Source organism: Aegilops tauschii, chromosome 4, assembly GCF_002575655.3.
Source record: "Aegilops tauschii subsp. strangulata cultivar AL8/78 chromosome 4, Aet v6.0, whole genome shotgun sequence".
Taxonomy (NCBI): Eukaryota; Viridiplantae; Streptophyta; class Magnoliopsida; order Poales; family Poaceae; genus Aegilops; species Aegilops tauschii.
Window position 1 is genome coordinate 426,185,821 of NC_053038.3, and position 16,105 is coordinate 426,201,925.

The window sequence follows — 16,105 nt, forward strand, 5'->3', positions numbered from 1 at the left end:
TAGATCGAAACGATTTTGCATCTACTACTATTACTCCACACATCGACCGACTCCTGCCTGCATCTAGAGTATTAAGTTCATAAGAACAGAGTAACGCATTAAGAAAGATGACATGATGTAGAGGGATAAACTCATGCAATATGATATAAACCCCGTCTTTTTATCCTCGATGGCAACAATACAATACGTGCCTTGTTGCCCCTACTGTCACTGGGAAAGGACACCGCAAGATTGAACCCAAAGCTAAGCACTTCTCCCATGGCAAGAAAGATCAATCTAGTAGGCCAAACCAAACTGATAATTCGAAGAGACATGCAAAGATAACTTAATCACACATAAAAGAATTCAGAGGAGATTCAAATATTTCTCATAGATAAACTTCATCATAAACCCACAATTCATCGGATCTCGACAAACACACCGCAAAAAGAGTTACATCGAATAGATCTCCAAGAAGATCGAGGAGAACTTTGTATTGAGATTCAAAGAGAGAGAAGAAGCCATCTAGCTAATAACTATGGACCCGAAGGTCTGTGGTAAACTACTCACAACTCATTGGAGAGGCCTTGGAGATGATGTAGAGGCCCTCCGTGGTTGATTCCCCCTCCGGCGGAGCGCTGGCGAAGGCTCCAAGATGGGATCTCGCGGATACAGAAGGTTGCGACGGTGGAATTAGGTTTTCGTGGTGCTCCTGGATGTTTTCGGGGTACGTGGGTATATATAGGAGGAAGAACTAGGTCGGTGGACGCTCGAGGGGCCCACGAGGGTGGGGGGCGCGCCCACCCCTAAGGGGCGCGCCGGGCACCCTCGTGGCCGCCTCGTCCGTTGCTTGGCTTCCACTCCAAGTCCCCTGGATTGCATTTGTTCCAAAAAGATCGCTCCCAAAGGTTTCATTTCGTTCGGACTCCGTTTGATATTCCTTTTCTTCGAAACACTGAAATAGGCAAAAAACAGCAATTCGGGCTGGCCCTCCGGTTAGTAGGTTAGTCCCAAAAATGATATAAAAGTGTAAAGTAAAGCCCATAAACATCCAAAACGGGTAATATAATAGCATGGAACAATCAAAATTGTAGATACGTTGGAGACGTATCAAGCACTACGACAATATGACCGGAGGCGTAAACTGTGGAGGGGGCGCCGCACACGACTAACAGATGTTTTTTTGTGTGTCCTCTAGGCGCCCCCCCCCCCCTCCCCACAAATATATATAGGTTGGATGTGGGAAGAGGCAGCCAGGGGGCGCCCAAGTAGGCCGAATCCTACTTGGGTTGCCACCCCAATTCGCCCCCCTTCCTTGTTTTGGCACTATGAGAAGGGGGAGGTGGCGCCCCCCCCCCCCCCTTCATTTCTCCCTTGAGAAGGGGAAGGAAAGAGGGGCTAGCCCTCCTCCCTTGCCTTCCCTAGGGCTGGCCAGCCTGGTGGAGGGGCGCACTAGCCCCCTGTGGGTTGGTCTGTCCCTCCCTAGGCCCATTAAGCCCATATAGGTTGCCAGGGGTTCCAAGGAACCCCTTCCGGTGACCCGATACATACCCGGTACCCCCGGAACACTTCCGGTGTCCAAATACTATCGTCCTATATATGAATCTTTACCTCTCGACCATTTCGAGACTCCTCGTCATGTCTGTGATCTCATCTGGGACTCTGAACAACATTCGGTCACAAAATCACATAACTCATATAATACAAAATCATCATCGAACGTTAAGTGTGCGGACCCTACGGGTTCGAGAACTATGTAGACATGACCGAGACACCTCTCTAGTCAATAACCAATAGCGGAACCTGGATGCTCATATTAGCTCCTACATATTCTACGAAGAACTTTTATCGTTTGAACCGTTATGACAACATACATTATTCCCTTTGTCCATCGATATGTTACTTGCCCGAGATTCGATCGTCGGTATCTTCATACCTAGTTCAATCTCGTTACTGGCAAGTCTCATTACTCGTTTTGTAATACATTATCTTGCAACTAACTCATTAGTCACTTTGCTTTCAAGGCTGCTTATGATGTGCATTACTAAGAGGGCCCAGAGATACCTCTTCGATACTCGGAGTGACAAATCCTAATCTCGATCTATGTCAACCCAACAAACACCTTTGGAGATACCTATAGAGCATCTTTATAGTCACCCAGTTACGTTGTGACGTTTGATAGCACACAAGGCATTCCTACGGTATCCGGGAGTTGCATAATCTCATAGTCCAAGGAATATGTATTTGACATGAAGAAAGCAATAGCAATAAAACTGAACGATCAATATGCAAAGCTAACGGATGGGTCTTGTCCATCACATCATTCTCCTAATGATGTGATCCCGTTATCAAATGACAACACATGTCTATGGTTAGGAAACTTAACCATGTCTAATTAACGAGCTAGTCTAGTAGAGGCTTACTAGGGACACGGTGTTTTGTCTATGTATCCACACATGTATCAAGTTTCTGGTTAATACAATTCTAGCATGAATAATTAACATTTATCATGGTAGAAGGAAATATAAAATAACAACTTTATTATTGCATCTAGGTCATATTTCCTTCAGTCTCCCACTTGCACAAGAGTCAATAATCTAGTTCACATCGCCATGTGATTTAACACCAATAGTTCACATCGCCATGTGACCAACACCCAAAGGGTTTACTAGAGTCAATAATCTAGTTCACATCGCTATGTGATTAACACCCAAAGAGTACTAAGGTGTGATCATGTTTTGCTTGTGAGAGAAGTTTAGTCAACGGGTCTGCCACATTCAGATCCGTATGTATTTTGCAAATTTCTATGTCTAGAATGCTCTGCATGGAGCTACTCTAGCTAATTGCTCCTATGTTCAATACGTATCTAGATTGAGACTTAGAGTCATCTAGATCAGTGTCAAAGCTTGCATCGACGTAACTCTTTACGATGAACTCTTTATCACCTCCATAACCGAGAAACATTTCCTTAGTCCACTTTACGGTAACTAAGGATAATTTTGACCGATGTCCAGTGATCTAGTCCTGGATCACTATTGTACCCCCTTGCCAAACTCATGGCAAGGTACACAATAGGTTTGGTACACAGCATGGCATACTTTATAGAACCTATGGCTGAGGCATAGGGAATGACTTTCATTCTCTCTTTATCTTCTGCTGTGGTCGGGTTTTTGAGTCTTTACTCAACTTCACACCTTACAATACAGGCAAGAACTCCTTCTTTGACTGTTCCATTTAAACTCCTTTGAAATCTTTGTCAAGATATGTACTCATTGAAAATCTTATCAAGCGTTTTGATCTATCTCTATAGATCTTGATGCCTAATATGTAAGCAGCATCACTGAGGTCTTTCATTGAAAAATTCTTATTCAAGTATCCTTTTATGCTATCCAGAAATTATATATCATTTCCAATCAACAATATGTCATCCACATATAATATCAGAAATGCTACAGAGCTCCCACTCACTTTCTTGTAAATACAGGCTTCACCATAAGTCTGTATAAAACCATATGCTTTGATCACCTTATCAAAGCGTATATTCCAACTCCGAGATGCTTGCACCAGTCCATAGATGGATCGCTGGAGTTTGCACACTTCGTTAGCTCCTTTAGGATCGACAAAACCTTTTGGTTGCATCATATATACGACTCTTCTTTAAGAAATCCATTAAGGAATGTAGTTTTGACATCCATTTACCAGATTTCATAAAATGCAGCAATTGCTAACATGATTCGGACAGACTTAAGTATCGCTACAAGTGAGAAAATCTCATCGTAGTCAACACCTTGAACTTGTCGAAAACCTTTTGCGACAAGTCAAGCTTTGTAGATAGTAACACTAGCATCAGTATCCTTCTTCCTCTTGAAGATCGATTTATTCTCAATGGCTTGCCGATCATTGGGAAAGTCAAACAAAGTCCATACTTTGTTCTCATACATGGATCCCATCTCAGATTTCATGGCCTCAAGCCATTTTGCGGAATCTGTGATCATCATCGCTTCCTCATAGTTTGTAGGTTCGTCATGGTCTAGTAACATAACTTCCAGAACAGGATTACCATACCACTCTGGTGCAGAATGTACTCTGGTTGACCTACGAGGCTTGGTAGTAACTTGATCTGAAGTTTCATGATCATTATCATTAGTTTCCTCTCTAGTTGGTGTAGGCATCACGGGAACGGTTTTCTGTGATGAGCTACTTTCCAATTCGAGAGAAGGTACAATTACCTCATCAAGCTCTACTTTCCTCCCACTCACTTCCTTCGAGAGAAACTCCTTCTCTAGAAAGGATTCAATCTTAGCAACAAAGATCTTGCCTTCGGATCTATGATAGAAGGTGTACCCAACAGTTTCTTTTGGGTATCCTATGAAGACGCACTTCTCCGATTTGGGTTCGAGCTTATCAGGCTGAAGCTTTTTCACATAAGCATCGCAACCCCAAACTTTAAGAAACGACAGCTTAGTTTTCTTGCCAAACCACAGTTCATATGGTGTCGTCTCAACGGATTTAGACGGTTCCCTATTTAACGTGAATGCGGCTGTCTCTAATGCATAACCCCAAAACGATAGTGGTAAATCGGTAAGAGACATCATAGATCGCACCATATCCAATAAAGTACGGTTATGACGTTCGGACACACCATTACGCTATGGTGTTCCACGTGGTGTGAGTTGTGAAACTATTCCACATTGTTTTAAATGAAGGCCAAACTCGTAACTCAAATATTCACCTCCGCGATCAGATCGTAGAAACTTTATTTTCTTGTTACGATGATTCTCCACTTCACTTTGAAATTCTTTGAACTTTTCAAATGTTTCAGACTTGTGTTTCATTAAGTAGATATAGCCATATCTGCTCGAATCATCTAGGAAGGTTGGAAAATAATGATACCCGCCGCGAGTCTCAACACTCATCGGATCGCATACATCGGTATGTATTATTTCTAATAAGTTAGTGGCTCGCTCCCTTGTTCTGGAGAACGAAGTCTTAGTCATCTTGCCAATGAGGCATGGTTCGCAAGCATCAAATGATTCATAATCAAGTGATTCCAAAAGTCCATCCGCATCGAGTTTCTTCATGCGCTTTACAACAATTTCACCTCCGCGATCAGATCGTAGAAACTTTATTTTCTTGTTACGATGATTCTCCACTTCACTTTGAAATTCTTTGAACTTTTCAAATGTTTCAGACTTGTGTTTCATTAAGTAGATATACCCATATCTGCTCGAATCATCTAGGAAGGTTAGAAAATAATGATACCCGCCGCGAGTCTCAACACTCATCGGATCGCATACATCGGTATGTATTATTTCTAATAAGTTAGTGGCTCGCTCCCTTGTTCTGGAGAACGAAGTCTTAGTCATCTTGCCAATGAGGCATGGTTCGCAAGCATCAAATGATTCATAATCAAGTGATTCCAAAAGTCCATCCGCATCGAGTTTCTTCATGCGCTTTACACCAATATGACCTAAACGGCAGTGCCACAAATATGTTGCACTATCAATATGAACTTTGCATCTTTTGGCATCAATATTATGAATATGTGTATCACCACGATCGAGATTCAACAAAAATAGACCACTCTTCAAGGGTGCATGACCATAAAAGATATTAATCATATAAATAGAACAACCATTATTCTCTGATTTAAATGAATAACCGTCTCGCATCAAACAAGATCCAGATATAATGTTCATGCTCAACACTGGCACCAAATAATATTTATTCAGGTCTAAAACTAATCCCGAAGGTAGATGTAGAGGTAGCGTGCCGACGACGATCACATCGACCTTGGAACCATTCCCGACGCGCATCGTTGACACGTCTCCAACATATCTATAATTTTTTATTGTTCCATGCTATTATATTACCTATCTTGGATGTTTTATATGCATTTATATGCTATTTTATATGATTTTTGGGACTAACCTATTAACCTAAAGCCCAGTGCCAGTTTTTGTTTTTTCCTTGTTTTTGAGTTTTACACAAAAGGAATATCAAACAAAGTCCAAATGAGCTGAAACTTCATGACGATTGTTTTTTGGACCAAAAGAAGCCCCTGAAGCAAAAGAGTTGGGCCAGAAGAGCCACGAGGCCTCCACAAGGGTGGAGGGCGCGCCCTACGACCTTGTGGGCCCCTCGTGGACTCCCCTGACTTGTTCTCGACGCCAACACCTCTCTTATATATCCCCAAACCTCCAGAACAGAACCTAGATCGGGAGTTCCGCCGCCACAAGCCTCTGTAGCCACCAAAAACCAATCGGGACCCTGTTTCGGCACCCTGCCAGAGGGGGAAATCATCACCGGTGGCCATCTTCATCATCCCGACGCTCTCCATGACGAGGAGGGAGTAGTTCACCCTCGGGGCTGAGGGTATGTACCTGTGACGCCCGGATAAGTAAGCTACAGTAAACCACTGTTAAAGATGCCACGTCACCACGGTTACTGTTGATAAACTCGCGTTATTTCAAAACGATTCAAATTCAAATTTAAAATATAGGCAAACAGTAAATGTTTTCAAACATAAAAACTAAAATGTTCTTATTGTGGCAAATAATTTATAGGATATATTGGTGGAGAGACCAAACTTTGATAAAATGTTTTAGGGCTCTAAAGTAATTAAAACAACATCAAAAACAATTAATTTAATGCCTATTATAAAGTTATAATAATATAACTAATTTAATAATGTGCCAAAATAATTGTGGCAGTGGTATAATTACTATTACTAATTTAGGAACTAACTGTATGTTTTACAAAACTAAAATAATTTGAAAGGTGAAGTAAACAGAAAAGAAATTAAAAGATAAAAGAAAACAAAAAATCAAAAGGATATATCCCCAGCTCCCATGGGCCTCGGCCCATCCCAACCCAGTCGGCCACCCCCACACCAGGCCGGCCCAACCACGCCAGCTACTCCCGCCCCCCACTTCCACAAACCCTAACCGACACCCCCCACTCGCTCCCCGCACGCCTCTCTCTCCCCTTTCCCCGCCTGGATCGGGGCAGAGGGCCTCGACCCCTTTGCCACGCCGCCGCCGAGCCTGCGGCCACTACGCCGGAACCCGCCCTCGCCGCGACGCCCTCCCGCCCCTACGCCGCCCGTCCGCACCGCCCCATCCCCTCCGCCCCTGATCTGGAACTCGGGCTCGACCCTAACGCCACCGCCGCGCGCAGCTCGCCGTCGTCCGCCCCGTCCTCTCCCTCGCCGGAGCCGCCCGTCGTCACCGTCGTCGTCTACCTCGTCCTCCTCCTCGAGCACACTGCCGTTCCCCTACACCGCAAGTGAGGCCCGGACTCTCCTCCTCCCCCCTGTCGCCCGAGCTCGCTGGAGCTCGTAACCCCCACCGCTGCGTGCACTCCCTCGCTCCACCGTGCGCGCCCCGGCGGCCCTGAACACGCCCATGGTCACCCCGCCTGCTACCCGTCTCCCTCGCTCACCCCGCACGCCGCGATCCCTGCCCCTGTTTTCCCCTACTCTGCTCCGCCTCCAGCCACGACCGAGCCCGCATGGCCCGCCTCCCCTGCTCCTGTGGACGCCGAGCCCCCCCACCGGCCCCGGCGCGAGCACTCGCTGTCGTTGCGCCACCGCAACTGCCGTGCGCACGCACACCCGCACTTCGTCGCCCACCGCTGCCTTCCCCCTACCACGCCGCGCTCGTCGCCGTCCCTGGTGTTGGCGCTGTCGTCCCGTGCCCCGCATCCGCCTCTGGCCCCGCAGGCCACCGCCACGCCGGCGGCCAGTTCCGGCACCCCGCGGCGCCCCGGGTCTGCCCTTCGGGTGCAAACGCCCGGGTGCCCGCTGCCCGTTTTGCCCGCTAGGCCCCCAGGGGCCTATGACAAAGGGTCCCGCACCCCAGAACGATTAAAAAAAGAATGATTAAAAAATATATAATAATAATAATAAATTAATTAATAAAAATTAATAAATAAAGAAAATAAAAATAAAAATAAGAATAAGAATAATTAGTTAATTAATTAGTTAACTAACCCTGTTTAGATTAACCTAATTTAATTAATTAGTTTAATTAATAGTTAATTAATTAGTTAACCCTAATTACCCTAATCAGTCTATGACATGTGGGACCCACGTGTCAGATGATTGCTGACGTCAGCATGATGTCATGCTGATGTCATCACAACACTGTTTCGGTTATTGTATATATTAAATAATTAAATAAATTCCAGAAATTAATTTAAATCTTTTAAAAATCATATCTTTTAATCCGTAACTCGGATTAAATTATTTTCAACATGAAAGTTGCTCAGAACGACGAGACAAATCCGGATACGCAGCCCGTTCGTCCACCACACATCCCTAACCTATTGAACCTGCAACATTTCACCTCCGATTCATCTGTCCGAAAACGTGAAACACCGGGGATATTTTCCCGGATGTTTCCCCCCTTCACCGGTATCACCTCATACCGCGTTAGCACACGTCTAGCTCTGCCTGTTGTCCTGTTATGCACTTGCTTGCTATGTATTTACTGTTTCTCCCCCCTCTTCTCTTTGGTAGACCCCGTGACGATGCTGATGCCCCTGTGGTCGACTACGTCACTGACGACCCCTCCTTCTTGTCTGAGCAACCAGGCAAGCCCCCCCTTGATCACCAAATATCCCCTATTCTTCTCTATATTGCTTGCATTAGAGTAGTGTAGCATGTTACTGCTTTCGTTAATCCTATCCTGATGCATAGCCTGTCATTGTTGCTACAGTTGTTACCCTTACCTGCTATCCTACTGCTTAGTATAGGATGCTAGTGTTCCATCAGTGGCCCTACACTCTTGTCCGTCCGCCATGCTATACTACTGGGCCGTGATCACTTCGGGAGGTGATCATGGGTATATACTATATACATTATATACATGACACATGTGGTGACTAAAGTCAGGTCGGCTCGTTGAGTACCCGCAAGTGATTCTGATGAGGGGGCTGAAAGGATAGGTGGCTCCACCCCGGTAGAGGTGGGCCTGGGTTCCTGACGGCCCCCGACTGTTACTTTGTGGCGGAGCGACAGGGCAGGTTGAGACCACCTAGGAGAGAGGTGGGCTTGGCCCTGGTCGGCGTTCGCGGATACTTAACACGCTTAACGAGATCTTGGTATTTGAGCTGAGTCTGGCCATTTGGTCTATACGCACTAACCATCTACGCGGGAGTAGTTATGGGTATCCCGGCGTCGTGGTATCAGCCGAAGCCTTCGTGACGTCAGCGACTGAGTGGCGCGCGCCGGATTGGACTGGAACGCCACTAGGCTAGGTCTGCTTCCGGCCGCGTACGCAACGTGCAGGTGTGCATAGGGCGATGGGCCCAGACCCCTGCGCGCATAGGGTTAGACCGGTGTGCTGACCTCTCTGTTGTGCCTAGGTGGGGCTGCGACGTGTTGATCTTCCGAGGCCGGGCATGACCCAGAAAAGTGTGTCCGGCCAAATGGGATCGAGCGTGTTGGGTTATGTGGTGCACCCCTGCAGGGAAGTTTATCTATTCGAATAGCCGTGTCCCTCGGTAAAAGGACGACCCGGAGTTGTACCTTGACCTTATGACAACTAGAACCGGATACTGAATAAAATACACCCTTCCAAGTGCCAGATACAACCCGGTGATCGCTCTCTAACAGGGCGACGAGGAGGGGATCGCCGGGTAGGATTATGCTATGCGATGCTACTTGGAGGACTTCAATCTACTCTCTTCTACATGCTGCAAGATGGAGATGGCCAGAAGCGTTGTCTTCGACTGGACTAGTTATCCCCCTCTTATTCTGGCATTCTGCAGTTCAGTCCACTGATATGGCCCCTTTACACATTTACACATGCATATGTAGTGTAGCTCCTTGCTTGCGAGTACTTTGGATGAGTACTCACGGTTGCTTTTCTCCCTCTTTTCCCCTTTCTATACCTGATTGTCGCAACCAGATGCTGGAGTCCAGGAGCTAGAGATCCCGAGGATGATTCTACATGGAGTTCGGCTTCGAGGAGTAGTTAGGAGGTCCCAGGCAGGAGGCCTTGCCTTTTCGATCGTTGCTACTTTTGTGCTAGCCTTCTTAAGGCAAACTTGTTTAACTTATGTCTGTACTCAGATATTGTTGCTTCCGCTGACTCGTCTATGATCGAGCAATTGTATTCGAGCCCTCGAGGCCCCTGGCTTGTATTATGATGCTTGTATGACTTATTTATGTTGTAGAGTTGTGTTGTGATATCTTCCCGTGAGTCCCTGATCTTGATCGTACACATTTGCGTGCATGATTAGTGTACGGTCAAATCGGGGGCGTCACAAGTTGGTGAGACGAATCCGGATACGCAGCCCGTTCATCCACCACACATCCCTAACCTATTGAACCTGCAACATTTCACCTCCGGTTCGTCTGTCCGAAAACGTGAAACACCGGGGATATTTTCCCGGATGTTTCCCCCCTTCACCGGTATCACCTCATACCGCGTTAGAACACGTCTAGCTCTGCATGTTGTCCTGTTATGCACTTGCTTGCTATGTATTTACTGTTTTCCCCCCTCTTCTCTTCGGTAGACCCCGTGACGATGCTGATGCCCCTGTGGTCGACTACGTCACTGACGACCCCTCCTTCTTCTCTGAGCAACCAGGCAAGCCCCCCCCCCCTTGATCACCAGATATCGCCTATTCTTCTCTATACTGCTTGCATTAGAGTAGTGTAGCATGTTACTGCTTTCGTTAATCCTATCCTGATGCATAGCCTGTCATTGTTGCTACAGTTGTTACCCTTACCTGCTATCCTACTGCTTAGTATAGGATGCTAGTGTTCCATCAGTGGCCCTACACTCTTGTCCGTCCGCCATGCTATACTACTGGGCCGTGATCACTTCGGGAGGTGATCATGGGTATATACTATATACATTATATACATGACACATGTGGTGACTAAAGTCGGGTCGGCTCGTTGAGTACCCGCAAGTGATTCTGATGAGGGGGCTGAAAGGACAGGTGGCTCCACCCCGGTAGAGGTGGGCCTTGGTTCCTGACGGCCCCCGACTGTTACTTTGTGGCGGAGCGACAGGGCAGGTTGAGACCACCTAGGAGAGAGGTGGGCTTGGCCCTGGTCGGCGTTCGCGGATACTTAACACGCTTAACGAGATCTTGGTATTTGATCTGAGTCTGGCCATTTGGTCTATACGCACTAACCATCTACGCGGGAGTAGTTATGGGTATCCCGGCCTCGTGGTATCAGCCGAAGCCTTCGTGACATCAGCGACTGAGTGGCGCGCGCCGGATTGGACTGGAACGCCACTAGGCTAGGTCTGCTTCCGGCCGCGTACGCAACGTGCAGGTGTGCATAGGGCGATGGGCCCAGACCCCTGCGCGCATAGGGTTAGACCAGCGTGCTGACCTCTCTGTTGTGCCTAGGTGGGGCTGCGACGTGTTGATCTTCCGAGGCCGGGCATGACCCAAAAAAGTGTGTCCGGCCAAATGGGATCGAGCGTGTTGGGTTATGTGGTGCACCCCTGCAGGGAAGTTTATCTAATCGAATAGCCATGTCCCTCGGTAAAAGGACGACCCGGAGTTGTACCTTGACCTTATGACAACTAGAACCGGATACTGAATAAAATACACCCTTCCAAGTGCCAGATACAACCTGGTGATCGCTCTCTAACAGGGCGACGAGGAGGGGATCGCCGGGTAGGATTATGCTATGCGATGCTACTTGGAGGACTTCAATCTACTCTCTTCTACATGCTGCAAGATGGAGATGGCCAGAAGCGTAGTCTTCGACTGGACTAGTTATCCCCCTCTTATTCTGGCATTCTGCAGTTCAGTCCACTGATATGGCCCCTTTACACATTTACACATGCATATGTAGTGTAGCTCCTTGCTTGCGAGTACTTTGGATGAGTACTCACGGTTGCTTTTCTCCCTCTTTTCCCCTTTCTATACCTGATTGTCACAACCAGATGCTGGAGTCCAGGAGCTAGAGATCCCGAGGATGATTCTACATGGAGTTCGGCTTCGAGGAGTAGTTAGGAGGTCCCAGGCAGGAGGCCTTGCCTTTTCGATCGTTGCTACTTTTGTGCTAGCCTTCTTAAGGCAAACTTGTTTAACTTATGTCTGTACTCAGATATTGTTGCTTCCGCTGACTCGTCTATGATCGAGCAATTGTATTCGAGCCCTCGAGGCCCCTGGCTTGTATTATGATGCTTGTATGACTTATTTATGTTGTAGAGTTGTGTTGTGATATCTTCCCGTGAGTCCCTGATCTTGATCGTACACATTTGCGTGCATGATTAGTGTACGGTCAAATCGGGGGCGTCACAAGTTGGTATCAGAGCCGACTGCCTGTAGGAATTCCCCTTTCCAACTCCTTGGCCGAAGTTGAGTCTAGTCAGTGAAAACTGTTTTACTAACATGGCTGTGTGGCTTACGGGCCCACATCGCCATTGGGTGGTAGTAGGATCTTTTATTCCTCAACCTATACTCTGGGACTCTGACATCTCTTCTATTCGGGTTAAATGAATTTTGCTAAATCTAACATTAGGATCTCATTATCACTTTCACCCGGAGAGCCCCTTATTACTGATGATCGTCTGCTGCACGTGAAGACCCTGAAGATACTCTCCGCTGATAACCCGAGAACTTGTGTTCATCGCTTTTGCAATTCCCTTTCATCGATAAACTCCTATGGATAACCACGTATACTCGCCATTCATACAATGTTTCCCAGATGATCTTGTTATTACAAGATACCCCGAAGTTCTCTCTGTTGTTCCGAGAATCCTTTGAGCTTACTACCTTGCTGTTCATTGTCACCTGAATACTCCTACGGATAATCCTCGCACTTACCGAGTTTCCGCTCATCCCCAGTTGATTCAAGTATTTCACAAAAGTGTTCAAAATATCATTCGATCTTCCGAAAATCTTCAGGAGCCTGTTGCTCTTGAAATTCTTGCTTACTAGCATTATGGTTAATCCCATAAGTCTATAATCTTATTGGCATCTTTTGTCATTATCATTTTGAGTCCGTTGATTTGATTTTTTGCGAATGCTCGCAATCCTCAATCATATCCTAGAATTCATTCTTCCGGCTCAGACATCATTTTAAACGTGAGCTGGATCTCGACCTATCAAATTGCCATCGATTGTACCCCTAAGCCTACTCAACTTATCCATCCTTGATCAGAGCGTTGCTTCTGACCCCCTGATTTGGAAATCATAATTCTTTTGCATTTGAACTTTGAGTTAGTCAGTTGTTTCTATAATCAGATCTCCTTGCATTCTTCTTCCTCTGGTGGAGTACCGATGCTCACATCAGATCCCTTGTGGACCATCGGTTCCTTTGTTGGATTTTATCCGACAGTGTCCTTCATATTGAATAACCCTGTGAGCCTTTCCACGGTTATATAATGCCTTTGGTAAATTGTATCTTCTGCTTTGTCAACCATGCTCTACTTTTGAGCTTGTGTTATTTACTTCTGAAGTTCGTGGTATATGTTCCTAAGATGCCCTGATGGGTTGAACCTATACCTTCCCTAAAAACCGTATGAACCCGAAGGTTTTCACAAGCCATACCCTTCTGGTATTTTACCAGATAATTTTCTACCATACAACTTCATCGAACGCGAGAAGTAAATGAAAGGTTATGCATTGGAGAAGTGGGAGTCGACCTTGAACTTTGCGTTCATGCCCAGGGACACGATGTAGATCTTATCATTAAAGCTTTTCTTAAATTAATTATTCCATTGGTATAAGTTCATCTTATATCTGGGATCTGGCCTTTTTCAATCGTGGTTCCGACCATGTTCTCCTTTAAATACCATTTCTCGTGCAAGTTTAAGCACTTGTCGTCTGCAGGGCAATACCCCAGTCCAACCTCTACTTTGATTTGTCGTCGAGTATTACCCCCCTGGTATCTCAAGATTATCACGGAACTGCATAACTTCTTATGAGTTCTCCACCAAGTATTACATTCTCATTGATTCCAATTGTTCACGGGCTCCGAGTTATTAAACACTCAAGGACATCGATAACTGAATCGAGTCCGCATCACGATTAAACAACTCTTAGTAATCTCCTTTGCTTACGAGTTCGTACTCGATCACGTCATCCCTAGCCTGCTCAGCTATGCCATTATCGTGCCGATTTTAACTGTGCTACCTGGTCCTTAACCGTGGAGCACAACTTTCGATGATGAGCTAAGCTTATGTCGATCTTCCTCATCTTATCGTTTCACCTCCAACAACAAGCTGGTTTGGAGTTTGTGTCGTACCCTTGGTTCCAATAACTTTTCGCTTCACCATTCCTTTGACTTGATGTCATTGTCGATCGATTACATCTTCAAGAAACCTCTCGACAAGTGTGTCGTGATCATCGTCAACATTTTAACTTCTTCCAAGATATCAATTGAATTCATGATGAGAAATTCCATGCTTGTCCCTCGATGATCTGTGTTATCATCGACCACATCCATGCCTTCCTTTCAAACACAGACTTGGTCTTGTTTGAATGAACTTTAAGTTCCTTGCTATCCAGCAATTGTTCTTCTTTACCTTGGAACATGAACATCTCTTTTGTCCTCAATGTTGTGAGAATTTCACCACCTCTTAAGAAATCTTGGTATGGTGATACTTCTCTCCCTCACCATTCCTTCTTGGGTCCTCGTGTTGATTCCAACCGGGGTACCCACAAGTGGACGGTGTTGTTTGGATTCTGCCCTTCTAGCAACCCTATTCCTTTGAAGTTAATGGTCGGACGTTCATTCTTAGACTATTGATTATTGAATCACCATTCTAAACATTGATCATGCTACCTAAGCCCATATTTCGGGCGCACCTTTCAACCAATGTTTAATTGTGTATGTTTTCCTCGAGCATACCTCATTATATCTTTTGAACTGACAAAAGCTATCTCCTTGTTCACATAATTGTGGAAATCCATCTTCTGGAAATCTCGATGAATTGTCGCTGAGTCCATCAGCCACCTCCTAACCCTCCCCTTGAATTAATGATGAAGTCTTGTTTCAGAACTAGCTTCCATGGTTCATTTCCCGAGAATCTTACGATGTCTTATCGTCAATTAGTGTTGCACCTTTTCTTCTCACACATCCTGAGTCTGAGTTATCCTGACACCAATCAGATCTGAATCTCGGTCAGATATGATGGTTGGAACATATTTCCAAGAGTTATAACATTGGCCTATTTATGACCCGGTAAGGTGATGTCATTCCTAACACACCTGGCCGGAGGACCTATTGTTATAGTTTCCTTTTTGGCAAGGTTAGTCATTCTTCAATGAGGAAATTGTAAGACTTATTCTATAAGTTGTTCCTGATGGATCCTTTTTGTTTCTAAAGTCTGATCTTCACCTGATAACCATGTCAAGGCTATCTCAATGCATGTCTGTGGTAATCCAATTTTCAACAAGAACATTTGAAGCCCAATGCTAAATGTTTCTCGCTCAATTATCCAAACACCGTTGTATGGGTAATGACATGAAATTTCTCTCACCTTACCTAAAGAGTTTTCTACATTATATCTTGTCCTGGATATCATGCTCTACTTGTCCTTGGGAAGGATATACCCTTGAAATATGTGTTTAAATACATTTTCCTTTCCATTGTTCTGTTTACTCTGATAATCATATTTTCCTTTCCATTGTTTTGTTTAACCTTTCTTGTAATCTGACTTAGCTGAGCAGAGATAATTCCCTACTTAGTTGAGCACCTCGTTGTACCACTCTCTCAGTAGACCATGTTACTTTTGTTGATGACATTTCGGTAGCCACCGATGGATGAGAACTTTGCCTATTAGTCCGCCTCGTTTCAACGAGCAGGAAAATGGTTCTCTTCGTCCCTCGCCCTTGGTACCAACGTGTTGCCGACATAACTGACAGGGTACTCTCTGACATGCCTTGCTATCATGACCGTGCAAGATGTCACTGCTCCTATAAAAAAACCACATGGTGGGCCCATAACCCACAGTTCCACAGGATCGAAACCTGACTCTCTTGTACACCCCTGTTCCCAAGGTTATTCCTCACGCTTGGCTTCGTATGTAATTCACGTGCTACCTTTCGTGAGATCATCAATTTTGGTATCAGACACAATACTTATCCCCGTTGCTCTGAACCCTTCAGGCATCGAACGATTGCCTGCCCGCTCGAAACT